We start from the raw sequence: 13,802 nt of genomic DNA, 5'->3' as shown, positions 1-13,802 counted from the left end.
GTGCATTTCCTAGTCAGCTTCCCCAGGTTTACTGTCCCAGAAGCCCAAACTACACCCCTTTTTCTCCCTGTCTAGTTATTTCTCCAAAATTTATTGTCCTTTGTTAAAATGGTACATGAGCCATTGGAGCTACCAACTCTTTGGGGTTTTACTTTTTTCTGAAGTCCCCATGCATGCAAAAATGTTGACATAATTTGTATGTCTTTTCTCCTGTTAATCTGTCTTTTTCAGTTTAATTCACAGGCCTCATTTAAAGACTCTAAGAAGGGAAAAGAAAAGTTTTTCCTCCCCTACTGCTTTGGGGGTTGAGTTTGTGTCTTAGAAAGGGGCTTAATGACAGGGAATGCTTTCAGGTTTGTTTAATACTTTAAATCTGTGTCAATTAGGAGAACAAAAAAATGTTTCTGCTCCACTGCAGCATTGTTTACAATTTGTTATAAAATTTCTTCGCACATTGGAGTACAGTGAATGTATGCACTTGGCTTCCAAGCTGACTGAGCCCAGGTCCAGGAACCAGCAAAAACTGTAGTATTTGAACAGAACTCATCTCTGAATTTAGAACAGAGGCTGCTGTCTTTCTACTGTGTCAGACTTCCTGCTGGTAGAGAGCATCCCTTGGTCCAGAGATATTGATTATAGCCGAAATAAATCAGAGACTTCTTTGCCTGCTTGTGCTAAGAGAAATCATACTCCACACTCTTGACAGTCTGCCTGGGCTGAGATCTGTGCCCAGCCAGCACGAATCATTTGTAAAGAGAAGTGGAAGGGCAGTCTCCCAGCACAGCCACAGTCCTTGAAAGCCTTATGCTGAAAGAGTGGCTCAGGCCCCAGATTAGCAGCATCAGCAGCATCTGACCACACCCAGACCCACTAACTTAGAAACTGAGAGGGGTGGGACCCAGTAATCAGCGTCTTAAGCTCTCCTGGTGGTTATGATGCAAGCTAAACACTGAGATAAACGAACCCTCTTCTCCTGTATACTGAGCACTTCCTACTACCAGGCACAGTTCTAAGCCTATCAGTACATTCAGTCTTCACACCAACCGTATATGGTGGATACCATTTTTACCCCATTCTGTAAATGTCAAAAGTGAGGCTCAGAGCCCCATCACAAAACTGAACAAAACTGAACCTGGTCAGGTGCTGGCATTGTGCTATATTGGGTACTTCAACACAATAAGGGTCAAAAACAGATATGTCTCTATGCTAATGGAACCCATAGTCTAGAGTAGCTACTAAAGGCATAGACATATGAGAAGGATGAGGCAAATTTTGTTGCATAAAGAGATATCTGAAGCATAAAAATGGTTCCAAGGTGACTCTCACTCAGGCAACAAGGTGGTGCTGGCCAGTGATCAGAGGCCTCAGCTCCTCTTCACATGGACCTACCCACAAGGCTGCTTGAGCATCCGCACAACATGATAAACAACCTAAGAGGAGAAGGTGGAAGTGGAAGGGGCAGATTTAGCAAATAAAAATACAGGTGACCCAGTTAAATTTGAATTTCAGAGAAGCAAAAAATAATTGTTTAGTGTTAATGTGGCACATGCCATATTTGGGACATATTTATGGTAAAAAAAATTTTATTGATTTCTGAAATTCAAAGTTAACTAGACATAGTGTATTCCATCTGGCAACTCAACTTTCATGACCTGGGTTCAGAAATCGTACACCATCACTTATTCAATACTTTTTGGCCACACAGAGCAGCTCTGATTCAGTGCGGAAGGAGCCTGCAGACAAATGTTAAAATTAGGACATAAGGGTCACTGAGATCTTGAAGGCTGACTGAGATATCAGATCTGCGACCTTGTCACCGAAATTTTTCCCTAAGGATCCATTCAGTTTTCTCAAGTTTCCCAAAAGGAAGAGTCATCTTCCAGCATCTACTACTACAATTTTATAGTGTCAATCACAAAATAAGAATAAGAGTAATTTCCCTTGAAGGAAGGAGAACAGTGTAAGACTTTTTCTAGCCACTTCCCCAACAGTGAGATCAATGTTTGCATATGTGTCTTACTTTAACATCTATTAAAAATTATGTCTCTACCTACATATGCAAAAGGCTTTCAAACAACAGTGGATATTTTTCTTATATTCCATTTACAGTCTTAAATGACCACTGTGAGTATTTTAATCACCCTCTATGTGGACTTCTTCATCCCCTAAAATGAAATATGACGTTTCTTTGTCTTTTTCAAGATCTTTCTCAAGTTCTTTTGAACCTTTATTTTCTAGCCTCATAACATCATTAAATGAGAGGCTTCTGTATTTTCATGTATCGGGACCGTACTCAGTGCATCATATTTTATTGGCTCTTTAGACTTTGGAAAGCAATTGAGCAGAAGGGGAAATAGAATTAGCATTTCTTGAGGACCTGCTAATGTCAGGGAACTCTTCATGCCTTTTAAGCCTCATTGAAAGTCTGCAATGTAGGTACCATATCTTGGTTTCCTTTTTCCCACTGAATTTTATTCCACCAAAATACAAGCTGAATGCACCATTTTATTGAAGATTTTCAGAGACCAGGATTTAAATACCTATTTTCTTCTGCCCAGCTATGGGCATTTAGGAAGAGCAGGACCTGAGCCAGTCAGAGCAGAGGTGGAAAGCAGTAGCCTGGCTTTCATGATAAGGCTGGCCAGGACCAGAAACTGAGGATGTGGAATACTGGAAAACGTTGTAGGAGCATCAGAAGGCAAGACACAGCTCGATAATGGGGTGAGGGCACTTGTATTCTAGTGATCAAAAACAAGCGTTGCCTTTTCCATATCCTAAAACCTTCAGTTAGAATTGAAAATCACATCTCAACTCCTACAAAAGGATTCTTTCCCTTTTTTACTCTGCATTTTATTATGAATCGTAGTAAAAACTCTTATTCATTGAGCATGTACACGGGTGAAGCATCTTCCTAAGTGCCTACATATAGGGGCGTGCTCCCACATGGGTGCCCATATAACCCTAATCCTGACACCAAAATTGGCTTTCTTCCTCCCATTTCACATATGGGAAAACTGAGGTTCAGAGACACCGAGTAACTAAGCCTAAGTTTTCAAAACGTTAGGTGTCGCAGTTGTAGCACAACCAAATGTTCTGATTTGTCCAGGGAGGAAGGGTTTCCTGGGATACAGGACTTTCAATGCTAAAACCAGTACAGCCACAGGAAAGCCCCTGACGTTGGTCACCCTACATAGTTGGATTCAGACTCCAGATCCTTCTGAATCCGAAGCAAGTGTCCTTTCCATTACTAAACACTTTTTGTTGTTGTTGTTGAGTTGTGTAGCACCTATTTACTTCCATTACTAAAATGTTTAGCACAGCGCTTGGTACGTAACAGCACTAGTAAACACTGAATGAATGAAGGGATGCGTAGGTGATTTCTTTAAGGGTGGTTGTGTAATGATCATGGCTGTGGTATTGGTGGGAGAGGATAAAGTCATGGGCTTTTTTTTTTTTTTTTGGCCAATTTACTTTAAATAGAAAGCTGTTAAATGTGCTGATAAATGCTTAACGACTCTTGAGGACAGGAGAGGATGAATGTATGGGGGAGGGAGTGGGTTGGCAGCTCCAAATTGTAACGTTTGTTGATTTCCTATGATGGCCAGGTTTAAGGTGCTCAGGCGTTGTCACTGAACATGGAATTGGGAAGAGATGAAATAGCACATCATTATAATTCCATCCTACAGGTGTGATAAATGTAAATAACCTTAAAACGATAGGTAATAGAGAATAATTAAGAAGTGGTAAGTTTTGATGTATTAACTTTGAGTGTAATTCATTTAATTGTAAGTCTACATAATTTAATTTTTAGGAATGACTATGTTTAAAAACCAGCTCACCAAATCTTAAAAACTGAACAGTCCATTCTTAGAAATAATTGGTTCCATTGGTTGCAATGCTCCTGGCCCATGTAGCAGCCCCGAGATTTCTCCCACTGGAGAAATTACTAGTAAATGAGTTGGCTCAGGCCAATACCATCATCATGCCTGGACTGAAAAAAGAAAAAATACAGACATCTCTCTATGTGGTATATAAAAAGAGCAGGACATATTTTCCAGAGATAAAGTACCAAAATCAGTGGGGTGAGACTTCAGAGGATTTTAGAAATTTGGTGGGCAATTAACATTTATGAAAGTATTTCTAAGGTTGGCTAAATTTCATAGAAGAAAGCAGTATTTCCACATAATTTTGGTTGACTGATGAAAACAGACCTCAGCCAATTTCCAGGAGAAATGTGATGATATAACTCAACTGATGTGTATTTTTGTCGGCAGTGCAAGGATTTAGTTATAATATTGTTATATCTACATACTGAAATATAAATAGCTGGAGAAATCTATAGTGCGTGTGATAGTCTGTTCAGTTTATACAGCTATTTCTTGAAATGAATGTCACATCGTAATATAAATTCATAATTAGGAATAGAAATAATTAGGAAGAAGAAACTACAAATACTTCTCTAGCCTAAAGGAGACTTATATATCTTTGTCAAAACTTTGACCTCAGGTATGATAAGATTTTTTTCCATTGTTGTTGTGAGCTGAGCTTTATTTTGAAGAATAATTAACTCTAAAATTATGTCTCTGCAAGTAAAGTAAAATGAACCCCAAAAGAAATCATCCTTCACTATCTAAGCAGGAGGAACAATGACTGAACAAACATGCTTTTCCAGGTAGATCAACTTTGCTCCTCATTTTTTCTAGGCTAGGTTCAAGGTACATGTGATTTTGTGTTTGGTGACAGTTATGTCCTGATTCTTAGCTGCCAGGAAAATGGGCTTCCAGAGCATCTCTGTGAGAACTCTCAGGATGAAAAAGGATCATCTCCAGAAGATCCAATCGAGGTTATGTCATGGTACTGACCAGTGCATGACCAATGCCACCAATACCTATGAAGATCTTTAGGACCTTAAAAAGCAGCCAGGTTTATAGGGTGCCTTTGGCTCAAGAACAACATGGACATAACAGGGCCACTTGAGGCTGTGCCCCCGTGGACTAGCAGGAATCGCCACGATTCCGTCAGTGGGTACAGATGCGTCCTGGACACATGCGTGATACTGTGCTAGGCACTGAGTTTCTATCCCAAATCAACCAGTTGAGTCCCCCCACTCACTGCATTTCAGAGAATCAATCAGACCCTGCCTGGGCTTAACATTCTTCAAGGGAATCAAACATAATCTTCTAGCAATATCTTCAAGTAAGGTTATACAGTCACAGGAATCCACTGACAAGATGGCAAACTTTTTTTAAAAGTCGGAGTTATTGAGGTAGTTTATATGTTTAAAGAAATCACCATTTTTAAGTGTCCACTTGATGAGCTTGACAATTACATACAGTTGTGTGACTGTTAACATCACATTGGTTTAAGCTATATTATACCGTTACTAGACCACTTCACCTGTTAGGGAGAATATTTTTAAGCCCAATGAGTTGCATAAATACGATCTGCATTTAATATTTTGAAGGTAGAAGCATTAAATGTGTTCAGTGGAAGTCTCTAAATATACTTGAAGGATTTTAAGCCTGTATTGGCCATTCTTCATTTTTAAAATGCTGCCGGGGCCTTGAAAAAAAGCGAGGTACTCCTGGTCTTTCTCATATGCTGAGAAAGCTGAGCCTGGTTATGTGGCAGGTTTTGTGAACAGCTCAAACACTATGAAAAAGAAAGCGTACGCAGCACTTTTTTGCAGAAAGTTGAATTGGATTTCTTTTGCATTATCCATGTTGTACCCCCTTTCTCTTGTCACCCCAAGAGTAACAGTGGCAAGAAGTTAAGTTTCATAAAGTAGTATTTGAAAGCTAGTGGGTCCATGTGTTTTAAACATCTGAGACAAAGGAAAGAGCCAGACACTGGAAAGTCAGCTTCTCCTCCCCCTGCCTGCCTCACCCCACTTCCCTCTCCTTGAAACTAAGTGGGGAGGGGGGCATATTATTACATATTATTGAGGGTTTTCAAGGCTGTTGTATGTCTGCATCATAAAAATACTCCACCTCAAAGAAATTGGGCCCAGCATAGGAGGAAAAAAACCAATCACTTGGGCAAATGACCAAGCAAAAATTAGGCAAAAGATCTGGCAGAGAGTTGCAGGTATGGATAGTAGTGAAAAAATAGGACCTTTGGTGAATCTTTCCCCAGTTCAGTTTCCAGTGACTCACTATGGGAATTGGTGCTGTGTACTTTCCCTTTCCCTGCTCCTCTGTCAGATGTAAATAGGATGTATCTTGTGAGGTTGTTGGGAGAATTCACTGAGAAGAAACTCTTTACCGAGCAGAGCCTCCAGCACAGGGGAGACACTCAGTTACTTTAGTTCCTTCCACCCATCCTCCTTAAAAATTAGTAACAAAATCCACTTGAAATATTCAAGACCATTTACAGGCCCCCAAATGCACATTTAAAATCAACCATATTTAGTAAGAAGATTGTCAGGAATGCTGACTCTTTGCAAAAGTACAAGACTATTTTGAAAGTACCGATCCCCTCTGGGTGGATTTTGTGTCTCATGGCTTCTTATTTCAAGCAAACAAGAGCCTTTTGTGGTAATCTCTCCCACATGAGCCATGGGAACAGATTGTCTTCAATCGAAAGCAAACGAGAAATTGCTTAAGTACAGGTAGTGACTATATGAATCATAAACCACTTTCTCAGATAACAGCCATTAAGTAAGTCTGTGTACAAATTTGACAATTTTTATTTCACTACCTTTTGACAGTGCTTTCGAAGGGTTTCAGAGAACAAGCTCTGACTATAGCTTTCAAAAATTTGTCACTGAATGTTTGTTAACCTTGCTCCTGGTGATAGCTGGAGAACTAAGATAATGCCTTTCAAATGGAGATAAATTACCATCTTTCAAAAGATTATCACGGTCTTAATCGAGTTTGCTCCAACAGCCGAACAGCCTGTGACCTTGTTAGTTATACAACAAACATATCTGTTACTTTATGATTCTATAGGTAGTAGGGTAGAACCTTCCATGTAAATGTTTTCTTTTTTTTTTTAATTGAAGTATAGCCAGTTTACAATGTTGTGTCAGTTTCTGGTGTACAGCATAATGTTTCAGTCATACATATACATACATATATTCATTTTCATATCCCTTTTCATTATAGGTTACTGCCAGATATTGAACATAGTTCCCTGTGCTGTATAGTATAAACTTGTTTATCTATTTTATATATACTAAATGCAAATCCTAAAATATTTTCTGTGTACCAAAGGATGGATTTACTCCAGTTAATGCTTTTGGAGATAAAATAGAAGATTCAAAGTGTTTAAAAAGAGTATATCACGCTAGTTCAGATACGGTTCCGATTTTTTTTTAGTGTTTCATGTTGACGTAATTTCAGAATCAGAGAAAATTTGAGAGAATAATACAAAGAGTATCTGGATAGCTCTCCCTCGGATTTCCCAAATGTTACCATTTTCTAGATGCATAATGTGATTTAAAGGAAGAGGAAGGTAATTCCAAGTTCAGAAATAGGCATTGTGTTATAAAATTCTGTGCTAGTGTGCTGTCATACGTATGTATATATTATATATATATTGTATGATAAAAGCATAGGGATTTCACAATTAAAACATTCAAGAGACTGTTAGAGCGTCCCCATTCTTAATTTCTTTGAAAGAAATCATTTGCCAATTTTTACATATAAGTGTAACTATCTGCAGGTATATGAAAAGATTCCAACATATGGCCCAGTTTATGAAAACTACAATTACTACATCTTGGGAAATTAAAGTACTTTTATCCTGAATATAATGTTACAATAGCATGGAAATCAGCACGCCGGGTGTTCCAGGATGTCGGCACATCAGTGGTGCCGACTTTCAACAGAAGGGAGGGAGCGTTTGAATGGTATTAATTATTAAATGGTAACATTTAATCCTAGATCCTTATTATCTGTGCCAAGAGAAAACATCTGTGGGTGCTTAGAACAGGCAGATTTTGGAGCATCCATACAGATTCTGTTAGGTTTTGATGAAGCCTCCCAGGGAACAAGGTAATTTGGGAAACTAAGCATTTATTCTCTGCGTCACACTCCTAACCTCTCTGCAAACAGATGACTCTGTGGTACCGAGAAGGGCTTTATGGGTTACCCACGTGGCAGGGAAGGAAAGGAGAGGCCCTGCCTTTCCACTCCTGCCTTGTCAGGGCTATTTGAAATGAATTCCCTGTCAATCATCGCAGGAGAGAAAACTCAGTATCACTGTCTCAGCTCCTCTCACAGTGGCCACCATCTGTATGACAATATTCATTCATGCTGTTTCCTGCCGCCCCTTGCCTCTCTGTTTTAATGGTCTTTTGTAAGTGTTCCTGACATTTTATCTTTCTTTTAAACATTCTGCCAAGATTATGTCTGAAAAGAAGAGGGGGGAACCCTCCATTTTTCACTTGTTAAATCTTTGGCAAGGAAAACAATTCAGCACCATTCTCCAAACACTAAGACTGTTTCAGGACACTCAAAAGTCTCCAGCAAATGGCTGGGCCCAATCAGGGCTGTGGTCCAAATGCAAAGGGACAAAGTGAATACACCTACTTCATGCTCCTCAGACGAAATCAGACTTTTAATTGATAATCTGTTTTCTCCTTTGCTGAAGTGACAGTCTTAAGGAAAAATACATTTCCCTCTTAGCCTCACACTCCTCTCTTGAAACTAATGTATCAGTGTTCATTTCCTTAGGTTTCAATGACTTGCCTAGCGACAGTCACCCCAAATGTAGTGCTAAAGATGCTGTAGCTGATCAACAGAAGGAAGTTTATGAAAAAGTCAAAGGAAATTGTGTTTCACAAGAGAGTCCAAAGAGTGCTTTTGAACTTTGGACTTAATTCACCATTGTAAGTCTGATTTCCATGTTAGCAGATTTCTTGTCCGCGATTTTCGTTAGCTAGATTAGTTGGGTGTGCAACCTCTCCCCCATTTCTGACCTTTCCTTGATCTTTTCACTTCCTCATATTTGAATCTTGCTTTTCCCCCCAAGATTTGGATAATACTTAGGAGACAGAAAACTCCCAGCACCATGTCCAGAATTTTTCACTAATCTCTGTATAGTGTTCATAAATCCATGACCAAGACTTAGACCACTCTGCAGATGTATCTCAACCCAAAACAGAAATTCCTAATCTTTATTAATATGCTTATCAATCACTGAAGAACATCCAAGAGTGTAGTTTTTATAAATTCACTTAAAATCTCCTAATCTCACTTGAAAAGTCTGTAAACTCCTGGGAGCCTTTCTCTTCATTGTCCCAATGTAAAGCTCGCTGTTATCAGAGTATCTTGTCATTGTCACCTTTGTCATTCCATCTTCTCATCCCTCATACTTTTGTTGTCCCATGTGACATGTTCTCAGTACATTAACCCCTGTCCCATCAAAGCCCCTAAGACAAGCTTCTTCTGTTCTAGTTATTCTACCAAAATGTTCATGTGGCTTTTATCATTTCTCCACACCACCCCTACTAGGCAGGGGATCTCAAATAGAGCCACATTAATTGTAATAGATTGTTTCTTCAGCTTTCCTGTCTACCTGCTATTACAAGTTGTAGACCCCCATACAAAGCCCACAACTCAACTATGGGAACTCCCAAAGTTTGTCTCTAAATTTCTTATAAACGAATATAGTTTGTAATTAGATCTTGACCTTAAGTATACTACTTCCTGACCTGCAATAGAGGGTTAAGCAGTGTCCCTCGAAAATTCATGTCCACCTAGAACCTTAGAATGTGATCTTATTTGGAAATAGAGTCTTTGCAGATACAGTTAAGAGAAGGATCCAAATGAGATTCTGCTGGTTTAGGGTAGACCCTACATCCTATGAGAGAGTCCTTATAGGGAGAGAGGAAGACACACAGATTCACAGGGGAGAAGGCCATGTGAAGACAGAGGCAGAGGTGGAAGTGATGCTCCCACAAGCCAAGAAACACCAGGAGTGACCAGGAGCTGGAAGAGGCAAGGAAAGACTCTCCCCTAGAGCCTTTGAAGGGAGAATGGCCCTGCTGACACCTTGATTTTGGACTTCTGGTCTCCAAAACTGTGAGAGAATATTACCTAACTCTTGAAAATGTGGTATAGATTAAATGAGATAATGCATGTGAAGAACCTAGTACAAGACCAAGTTCAAGTCTCTGCTTAGTCACTTGCCAGTGATGCTAGGGAAGGTTACTCAAATTCTCTAAGCCTCAGTTATCTTCTGAAAAAAAGGAGATAAGAATTTCCACCAGCCTTCACTGAAGAGGTTTCATGATGAACAAATGACGTATAAATATGAAAATGCTGACATACATGGAACGATCGTGAAACGTGGGAATCTGTGCTCTTTCCACCTCCTGCCCCTGAAATGACAGGAGGTGGTAGAAATGGGGGAGAGAAACCAGATTATCAGGCTTCTCTTCACTAAGCTGTTTTGATAAGAAGAATGACCATCAGACCAAAGAAGAGCTCTGGCAGTATCTTTGGGATGACTTCTGGATCTTATTAAGCTATCATCCTCTAAATGTAGTTTCCAGAAGTGTTGATATTGACATCAGTAAGCCTTCACAATCTCTGTGTTGGTAGAATTGGTAAATTCATGCAGCCAGTCCAGATCTTCCTCCCTCCCTCTCGTCTTTCTTTCCTGTTTGCCAGTATTGCTTCCCACCCTCTCTCCCTCCCTATTACCATGCTGCTCTGACATCATGACTGGGGATAACTCTGAAAAGAGGGCAGCCCCCGTCCGCTCCCGGTGATTCATCATATTCTAGACTTGACTTGTCAGGGAGTACTCTGAATGTGTGGACCTGGGCATGGTGGCAGGCTTCACTAAGAACTGGGACAGATTGCTTGAGAGAAAATATGCGGCATGGAAACCAGGTAGTAGGTATTGGTGTACTGTTCAGGAAATCACAATGATCCCTAAGACCGAGGTGGTGGCTGTAATTTCACAGGTAGCAGCCACAAGACCACTAAAAGTATCATAGACGAATCAAGCCTGGGAAATATGTGACAGGAGCACAGCCTTGTTATCAGCCTTTATTCAGTGACCCTGAGTTTCCCACCGTCACCTGGGAGAGGGGCTGGCATCTGAGGGGCTAGAGGAAAAGCACAGGAAATACCCAGAGATGGAAGCCAGAAGGCTGCCCAGGTGATGCCCACCACTGCTCAACAAAGAGATGGTCTGGGGGGATTACAAAAGTCCAAAAACCTTTTCAGGGGGAGAGAGAAAGGGCTAAAAATATTTAAGTGTGGAAAATAGATGGCTGTGGAGTTGGACTGTCCTTGGTGAGAATCTGGCTCTGACACATGAGTGGCCTTGAGAAAATCATTTCCTTTCGGTTCGGTGGTCCCAAATGTAAAGTGGAGATTAACCTACCTTGCAGGCTTGTTGTAAGATTTAACTGAAGTTATGTATGAAAGCATCCTGGGATGAAAGATTCAGAAAAAATGGATTCTTTCCTTCCTTCTCTCCTTCCTTCTCCTTTTGCCCTGAGTTCCTATAAAATCACCTTCCCAAGATAAAGATAAAAAAAAACTTTATGTTCCTCATGAAGAGAACAATCTCTTTCTTGTTCCTTTAGTATTAAAATTCAAATGGTCTTTTTCTTAGTAAAAGCTAGAAAGGGACATTGGTAACATCTCTTGTAGGCACGCCTGTATTTCTAAAACTGGCAACCGTCTGATCATAAGCTCCCCCTCCACCTGTCACTGGGTGAAAGTATCCCTTTACTGTGAACAAGACCTGGGCCATGTATATTATACGTACACTTCGATGCTCCCAAATGCTAATTTGTGACAGACCAAGAGTACACAGAAAAGAAATGGTAAAAACGGCAAATTAATAGTTATCTAGTTATCTAGGGATCATAAAGCTGAAAAAGATATAAAGACAAGGTAAATGGCCAAGAAGTTAATGAAAGTTACCTGAGAGCAGGGAATGAATTAAGGCCTTGAGTGAGAGATTTAGACTTAAAGAAGATGGATTACTTAGGAAGACTTCAGTTTCAGGTAACAGAAAACTCAACTCACATTTGCTTAAACAATAGATTTATTTGCTCAAACAATAGATTTATTTGCTCATCTATCGGGAAGTCCAGACAGAGTGAGGGCTTCAGCATTGTTGGGTCCTGTGGTTCAATACATTGACGTGAGTTGGGTTCTTTAGTCTTTCTACTGCAGACTGAGTGTCAGCTCAGCACCGGGGCTCAGTCCACAGGAAGGATGGCCGCAGTAGCATCAGAGCTATATTCACAGTGCGTGGGAGAGAGAAACAGGCTTCTCATAGTTCAGAAACCTCCCGCCAATCTGTCTTCACTTTTTATTAACTGGATTTGGGTTATATACCCATTCCGAATGAGGGAAAGACTCATCCTTCAACCAGTCAGGCTCTCCCCTGGGCTGTGTTGGGGTCAGCTTCCCTTGAGGAATTTGAGCTGCATCAGGGGGCTTAGAGACCAAACAAAACTGGAATTGATCAGGAAAAAGAAAGTATAAATAGGTCGAGGATCGGCCACCAACCTATGGAAGGTGAGAGGGGGTGAAATTTACAAATTTGAGGGCCAATTTTTCATACCTGGGGCAATGTCACCGAGACAATTACCAGCAAAGTCAGATCTGGATATTTTTCTTAGTCGCAAGCAGTATGTTTGCTTTATTGTTACGTTGTTTTGTTTGAACTATACTACACTGCCTCTTAAACAAGTAGTACAGAACCCCTCCCTCACAAGCACATACAAGAAGAGATTTCCTATCCTGAAGCCCGTGCACTCAGTCAATTGCCAAGTCCCTGCATCATAACATGAACCCACTACAGCGGGAGGTCCTGGGAGTGCCGTCACCCTGGCAAGGTCCGTGGTTCCTAACCTGGCCGAGCAACAGAATCATCTGGGAAGCTTATTAAATACACACCTGCCAGAGATACTGACTCAGTAGGTATGAGATGAGGACTGGACATCTATGTATTTTTTAATCCTGGATGAGAGGGAGTTGGAGACTGGAAGCCTAAAGACTGGGATGGGAAGGAGCATTATTTCACTGTGTGTTTCTTTTTCTATGCTCTTTAACTCTTTATTTAAGATTTTGCATATATGGTTAATCTTTTTTTTCTTTCTTTATTGAAGTATAGTTGTTTTACGAAGTAGTGTTAGTTTCAGGTATACAACATAGGGATTCAGTTATACATATATGTGTAATATGTATTATTTTTCATATTTTTTCATTATAGGTTATTACAAGGTATTGAATATAGTTCCCTGTGCTCTCCAGTAGGACCTTCTTGTTTATCTGTTTCATACATCGTACACTGTGTACTTTTCTGCGTGGTTTGCATTTTTTTTATCATGTGTACATTATTCTATATTACTCTCTTCCTTTCCCTTCCCTTCTCTGTCTTCTTTTAGGCCCCTGATGTTTCTGAGGTGTAGCCAGGGCTGAGAACTCTTCATCTATGTGCTCAAATAGCAAAACTTAGGATTCGATACTCTTGAGGCCAAAAGTATTTAGAACATTTTTTCAGAGTCATAGTGTAGTCACTGCCTCATTAACAAGAACCCTGAGGCCAACAAGGGAAGGGGGTCCGTGCTGATGCCTGACTCTGGGTCTTGGACTCATTTCTTTTCCGGTTTCTGCAATGACCACAGAGTCTCAAATACACCCCACTTCTTGAAATGGAGACTGTAGATGACCAGAGAGTTTTGTTGACAGACACAGAAAGGGAGAATTCTACAGGAAGTTGTTCAGCTTCCTTTTGAAAAAGTAAGCAGAGGCACCACGTGTAAGCAGAGGCCACAGACACAGATGTCTCAGTGACAGAGACCACAGTAAAATGATGCTGTT

The sequence above is a fragment of the Camelus dromedarius genome, chromosome 3 (genome assembly GCF_036321535.1).
Source record: "Camelus dromedarius isolate mCamDro1 chromosome 3, mCamDro1.pat, whole genome shotgun sequence".
In the NCBI taxonomy this organism is placed as follows: Eukaryota; Metazoa; Chordata; class Mammalia; order Artiodactyla; family Camelidae; genus Camelus; species Camelus dromedarius.
The sequence above is the reverse complement of the archived record's forward strand: the minus strand, read 5'-3'. Positions refer to the sequence as shown.